General features: G+C 44.6%; 1 long non-coding RNA gene across 1 annotated transcript; it reads right to left on the bottom strand.

Annotated features, from left to right (window-relative positions):
- Window positions 1–3,517: 3,517 nt before the first annotated feature.
- Window positions 3,518–4,379, bottom strand: LOC135300356 (uncharacterized). Its single transcript, XR_010362249.1, has 3 exons — window positions 4,280–4,379; window positions 3,990–4,085; window positions 3,518–3,678 (listed from the first exon to the last, which is right to left on the bottom strand). It is a non-coding gene; the product is annotated as an uncharacterized LOC135300356 (long non-coding RNA).
- Between the last annotated feature and the right edge of the window lie 3,086 nt (window positions 4,380–7,465).

Here is a 7,465-nt window from a genome sequence, read left to right on the forward strand (position 1 = left end):
AGATCAGTAACTTAAACCACAAGTATATAAAAATTCCTATGTGTGCTTATTTTTGGGAAGACCGTGCTGATTCCAACTGCCCACAACCCCTTTCACTGCTGCTGGAAGTGGCTGTTGGGTGCGTGTGGGGTACTGGGTCATGTAGGGCTGGAGCACTGGTAGCTAAAGGGATGAAGATTATGCTGCAGCATGAGCCTTGCCTTGGAGCAGCCCTGCTCCATGTCTGCAGTTCTGCAGGGCAAGTGTGACAGAGGAGGCTGTGCCTGACCCCAGCATGGGCCCCAGCCAGGCAGAACAGCAACCCTGCACTAGGTATGGACAAGGGACGTCAGGGTGGGCCAGCGTGAGGCAGAGGTGTCTGTGAGTGTCACACAGAGTCCATGAGATGTGACTGCTCAGATATGGCTGGAGCAAGGCTGAGGTTGGATGTTGAAAATCAACATTGGTGGCTGCCTGTCATTGTACTTCCAAATTCTTTCAGAGAAATTTCTTAAGGGTACAGGAACAACACCCGCCATGACTCTCCAAGTTTTGGTCTGGCTTACTTTTAAACCATGAGATTTTAAATGGGAAAAGGCTCAACACAACCCTTGGGTTAATTTCTGAAGCAACCAGCAAGAAAGTTAATTTTGCTGACCTTGGTGACAGTGTTGGTAATTTGATCACTTATTCTCTGAGAAGGGCACTGACATCAGCAACTTGTGTCCCCTGAGTGATGAAACAGCCATCCTGGGAGACAAACTTTTGGTCACCACCAACAAATCCTAGCTTTTAGTCCTCAATTCTGCCATCTGGTGACATGACATTGCCGAATCCTCATGGGCACCGTGGGATTGCTCTGTACACAGTCTAAATGGTGTGTAGGCATATCTAGCTGGGTCAAAAGAGGTAACTCACAAAGGGCAACACCCACGTCCCAAGCCTTTCTCTTGACTGTACAAAACACCACCTTTGGCATATTGATCAATCCCCACTTAGGAAAGATGTAATATGGAAGTCTTCCACATTTCCAACAGCTCTTGTGCAAAGCTCTTGTGTTGCCTATCTCTCCAAAGATGGTACATTTTAAGCAGACGTAGGAGTGCTCAGCAAGCTCCAAGGCACTTTGAGATCCTCAGGTGATGCATACTATAATAATGGACTGTATCATTGTTGAGTACAGATATAAAAATTGTTTCCTTGTACAAGTCTGCTGGGCTAATCAGTTTGATGTTTCCCATCATTTAAAGGAGGAGAATTCTTTTATTCTGCCTACACCCCTGCTTGGAATTCAGACCTTTATCAATCTCCCCTGCAGAAAACCACAAAAGCCAGATTGCGAATTCTTTGCAAATTAAATCAGTTTCTTCATTTTATGACTAGCAGTAAGCTTTTTTATTGATGGATTTCATATGGTAATTTCATTTATGGAACTGTAGATTCCCTATGTGTGTGTCCCCTTCTTCATTAATTTGTTCAGGTTGGTTGAATTCCACCAAATTTGACAGTGAGGTAGAAATCTCAAAGATCCTACAAGTCTTGGAATAACAAGCAGCTGCAGAGAGGAAGGATGCCCAAATTAGTTGCCTTTTTGAGAGCAAAGCTTCTATTATCACAGTGGAGCAATAATTTTATTTAAATTATTTTAAATAGCTCTAAACAGCATGGAATCTTCTGCCTTCTGTCAAGGTCCCAGTGGTGGGACACTGAAAGCAGTAGGTACAGGAGAGGATAAGGGTGTGAGAGGAGCAAGATATCTAGGAGCTGTGGGAGGAATTGAAAGTCTTGTACAAGGTGTTGTCACTGGCACTTGAAGATGGGTGCTGGATTTGCTGTGATGCACAGCAAAGATGGAGGAAAGGAGACAGAGAATGCAAATCCTCAAGGAAGTAGCATGTCCTGCGTCTTGCTGCACCTGGAACAACACATACCTCTGACACCCTTTACACTAATTTTCCACTCTTCATCTTCTCTCTACCAAGCAGCAACTGCCCATAGGCCCTGATGATGATTCAGAGGATTATCTACTCATCTCCTGTTAGCACAGTTTGTTATTTTCCAGACACCCCTGCCTAGCTACCATTGACAACAAATCACCTGTACACCGTTCTGTAGACCACAGACATAATATTTTTGCCTTTCTTCTTGCAGACTGTGACATTTATGAAGTCCTCTAGGTTCACATGCCTGAAGGAAGCCCTGTTTGTGCATGCCAGCAGTTTTCCTTCCTCCTGTTAAAGAGGACTCCTCTCTCTCTGCACTGCTGCTCCTTTCTGGGCCATCATGATTATGTCTGCATCGATGGTGTGAGCTGCTGCAGGGCTTCTTTCAGGACCAGACTTGCCTGAGCTGCATGTGAGACAGCAAGAACAGCGGCTGTGTGGCCAGGACTCCTTCTCCAAAACTGTTCTGGCTGTCTGGCAGACCAGGGGACCTGCAGCTGACAATGCTTCAGAGATCTGGCTCCTCTCAGGAGCTAATCCACTAAACATCTCATGTTCCCAGTGCCCTTTACTGTTCCTCATAAGGAAGTGCTTTAATTAAAATCCCTTAGTTTAGACTCATAGACTACTTTTTAAGGAGTAGCCACTTAATTCAAGCTTCCTAATCAAATAACACTTGTATTGACAGTGCTGATGGAACATAATGGACTCACATAAAAAAACATGAACTGCAGCATAAATGGCAACTTCATGCCTGTTTATGTGAAAAGGACTCATTTTTGTCTTCTCTTTCTGCTTTTTTTCTGTGGTTGGCTCGAAGGGCAATTTTGAAAATCAGCTGTCTTCCGCCACACTCACATAAGATATTTCTGTTTGAAATCTCTCAGAATTGCAGAGATGTATTTATAACAAAAAGGATTAAAAAAACCACAAGAAAACAACTACAAAAACATGGCCTAAAACCAAAGAGATTTGAATGCTGTCAACAAGTAAAAGATGAGCTTCAGATCTGAGACTCATTTCAATGTTTGCCATCTCACATGTGACGAGGTCTGGGTCTGGAATGAGAGCTTGATTTCCCAGGAGGCTTTAGGGATAAAACCCTGGGAGGTGGCTTCAAGCTTTCTGTGTGCTTTGTAGCCCGTGGTGTTTTGGAGCAGCATAAGGACATGAGCAGATGCTGTGCTGTGATGTCACACCCTGGCCACCCACTCACCCTTTGCACAAGTGCTGGAGGTGGGTGGCATGGGAAGCACATCCTGCCTGGGGCCCATCCAGGCGCGTTGCTGGGGCCCGAACACTTCTGCCTGCCTCTGTCATCTCCTGCTAGATGCAGAAGATGCTGAAATGGCTGCTGGAGGCAGTCCTGAGCCTTCTGCAGGTCTTGCTGCCTGGTTTTAGAAAAACACATTACCAGAGAGGTTTTCTTGTGAAATTTTATTATTGAGGGTGGTGTGCATCTGCACACACATTACCACAAATGGCCACAGAAAATCACAGACATCTTATCTGAAAAATATATGGGGTTTTTTTGAGTTTCCCATTCCTTGAGATTTTCATGTTTTGTGGCCCAAAGAAGATGGCATCTTCCCATTTCAAGCTACTGACAGCCACAACACCTCTTCCTCCTCTTCTCTTAAGCCCAGATGCCCACCAGCAGGTTTCTTGAATCTCTCTCTTCCACTGCTCACACTGAGTAGCTGCTTGCTTACCCCAAAATTACAAAATCTGTGCCTTTACTCACTGAAGCATGTACCTAAAACAATAAACACAGCACAATGAAGTCTTTCTTTGCTCTGTTAAGGATAAACAGAAATTAAAACAAGATTGACAGAGACAATACACAAGGACAAGGCAGTAACTACTCCCTTAGCAAACACAACACACACTCAGAACGTGGGAAGTTTTCACAAACTCTCTCTCAGATGGGTCTTTCCATCCTGCTTGCTCACAGCCTTCCCTCCTGTCAAGGATGGGGTGCACCTTCTCTCCCCACAGCCCCACATATCAATGGACCCACAGGACAACACAAGCATGCAGGGGATCACAGTGGATCCTGGTGCTTACCCAGATAACCTGGAGGCTGCAGCAACTTCATGGAGTCAAAGCACTTATCCAGAAGTCTTTACAATTCCAAGAATCCTGCATCATTTTTGCAGGCACCTGTAGAGATAAAAACTTAGAACAGCATTTATACATGCTGATGAAGATGTGAAGCTGCCATGCACAAAGGCTTTTTACAGCACACATTACTTGCTCCCCCATGCACTTGGCAAGGAGCCTTATCCTCTTTTCCGCCAGGAAGGGAACACAGCAGTTTTGATAGCCTTATCAAGCAAGAAGCCGAATATTCACACCTCTGTTCAGCTTTTACAAAGATACAAGGAAGAAAGGTAGCTTGTGGAAAAAACAGCAATCAGGTGAGCCAGTCTGACAAGGTGGCTGCACCTGCCCAAGTGTTAGGCAACAAAGAGAAATCCACAGTGATTCTGTGAAAACTACCATGACACAATGACAAGAGAAAATTAATTCTGTGAAGTTCACCCCACAGAGTCATCCGTGCCTCCACCAAGCATGCCTTCACAGTCAGGAACAAACATGAAAGAAAATCCTTGTCCCAAAGCCCATACCAACATAGACCATATTCTGCAGTCCCAAGCCCATTCCACCACTGCCATAATGGTCTGGCACTGTGCTCCCACCAGCTTAATATGTTGTGGTCAGCACAGCTGTGTCATACCCATGGCACACTGGCAGAGGAGGGGGAGTCTCTTGCTTATCTGACAGACCTGGTCTGAAGCAGGTGTGGAACCTGACACCCACTGGAACTGCTAGTGCACAGGTCTGCTCTCTTGTTCCGCTGCTGCCTTTTATTTCCCTTCTGTCCTGACATGGCTTTCATCCAGGCAGGGCTGGTTTTGGAATGGGCATGGTGGTAGCAGTGCCACTCCTTGGTTGTGCCTGTGGAGGTAGGTAGCCAGAGCTGAGATGGGGCTCAAAAGGCCACCTGAGTGTTTGCAAAAAAGCCCACATTGACTCTCTTGCACCTTACACCTAGGGTGGTCTTCAGATTTTCTATACAGTGCTCCTCACTACAATAATTAAATAATCCATATTAGTTTAAAAAAAAATCAACCCCCCCCAAAAAACAAACAAAAAACCCCAAACAAACAAACAAAAATAAACCAAACAAGAGAGCGAGGATCACAACTGCTGCTTTGTGGGTTTGCTGACCTTTGTGAGAGCCTTGAAACATGGGTGGCATTTGAGAGATACAGGTGTCCCAAGATGGTGCAGTGAGGCCTGTCTCAAGGGAGAAGCTGCAACCCAGCAGGGATAACTGCTCCAAGAATTCCTTATTCATCCCCAACACCTGCTGGCTGTGCAGGGAACAGGAATGTTTGCTATCACGCCCAACAATTATCTTCTCAGATAACACCATCAGTTATGCAAAATCGTAATAAATGTTTTTTCTTTTAGTAAGTCTGTAAAAATTGTTACTTTCATCAGACAAGCTCCTCTATTTAAAGCTAGTGAGGCAAAGCAGGAAGCAGCATCAAGTTGCAGCCTGCCCCAAAACAGTCCTGCTACCTCTTTCCCATCAAAGACAAGATGTGGATTTCCAATGTGAACTTTTTTCAAGCCTTGAGTGCCTTTGTCCTACACAGTCCTCAGCCAGACAGTGAACTGTGGTGGGCAGCAGGAACATCCCCATTTCTCCCATGAAGCCTGATTCCCATTCCCACTTAGGGCTCCAACAGTTCCAAACCCATCAGAATCCACAAGGATGCTCAGGCATTCCACCACCCATTTCTCAGCAGCTAAAGCTCCTTCTGATACCATACACACCATGAATTATAATCTCTGCCCATTAGTCAGTGAAGCTGCACTTCTCATGGTTGTAAGTGTGGTTTCCAGTGAGCAGCTCTCACTGCCCTCCTCAGCAGATCTGCACTCCAGCAGCTCTAAGATGGGTTTGATGCTATAAACATGTCATGTGTAATCATTCAGAGCCATGTGTGGGTCATCTTTGCAGTCTATGCCCATCTTACACAATATGATGAGAAGTGTTTAACTACCTCCCAGTCCAGCTGCAGCCTTAAATTGGGGTTGCTATGTGAGGAAGAGCAGCAAGGAGCAGTCTTCTCCGAAGTGCAGTGTTTTGCCTGCCCAGGATCTATTTGGACAAGTACAGGAGCTGCTATTAACACACTTTCCAAAAAGCCACCTTTTTCCTATGGGTTGGAGAGGAGGCAGCAGGCCAAGCCATGTAGCAGAGAGGGCCCTGTAAAAGGAAACAATCTGATGGCTTTGAATTATCCCTTTTGGGGAGAAGAGAGTCAATGGCATGACTCTCATGAAATTCCAGTATGCACTCTTACACAGCCACTGTCACAGGGTATGTCCGTTGGTACTGGAACAGTAAATTTTAAGATACTTTGATGATTAGCACCCTCACAGGCTCTGGGGCTGCTGGCAGGAGAGCCAGAGCAGCCCCCTTTCCCTGGCAAGGTGGGTTTGTACCCATGTGTCCAGAGGAAAGGCTTATGAGCTTTGCCAGACACCAAGAAGGTGTGGGGTTTATAGCTGTGAAATCTTTCCAGTGAACCAAGGAAGTTTCCTAAACACTAAAAGAATCCTTTATTTTTTTTGAGTCCTTGGGAACTGGTATTTTCTCTCTTTTCCTCTGAGTGGAAATGCCATCTATTAGACAAATAAGACTGCCACAAGCCCTCTTCCCCTCCATTAGATGCCAGCAGTTGTGTACCTCTCATTGCATGTCAGACACGCACATCAGGAAACTGGAGCTGCAAAGCAGAAGTGGGGAACAAATGTATCTGTATTGGTTGCTCTAAATTTTGTATGGTTCCTGGAGGAAAATGTGGTCTAGAAGCTGCATGCATAGCTCCCTTCCCTGGACCCATGTCAGCCTGAACAAACCATATTATGCCTGGTATGTTGGACAAGTATTTGAATAATTTGAATAATTATTTGTCTTGCGTGTTTAAATTATTATTAATAAGCATCCATTTATCTCAAACCCATGCCCAAGTATAAATAAAGAAGTTTTTCTTCCCTTAAAAGCTTCTGGTTTTCCTGTAATGGCTTCACATTAGATTTTTAACCCACTAGATTGAAGACTTCCTCCATGCAGCCTGGAAGAGAAGAAACAATTGTCATATGTCATGGCCTGTGTAAAATCAAAGAGAAAATAGAATACATAATTTCAAATGTAATTCCAGCTTCTGTTAAATCAGAATGGCCCCACTGTGCAATTACTTGATGATATTTGAATACAGTGCTTTAACACAACTTCCTAGTGTCATCTGTTACAGTTCTAACACTCAGGCAATTTTTGAACAATGGCAATGGGGTGTGATTTGGCAGTAAGAACCTCAGGAAGCCATATATTTCCCCTTGACACAGTATTATCTAATATACTAGCTATCTCAGGTTGCAGCAGCTCTGAAACCTAGCAGAGGGGTAACAGAAATAATAAAATTCATTTATTGCTTATTAGACATGAAGCAATAACATTTTTA

The sequence above is a fragment of the Passer domesticus genome, chromosome 5 (genome assembly GCF_036417665.1).
Source record: "Passer domesticus isolate bPasDom1 chromosome 5, bPasDom1.hap1, whole genome shotgun sequence".
NCBI classification, from domain to species: Eukaryota; Metazoa; Chordata; class Aves; order Passeriformes; family Passeridae; genus Passer; species Passer domesticus.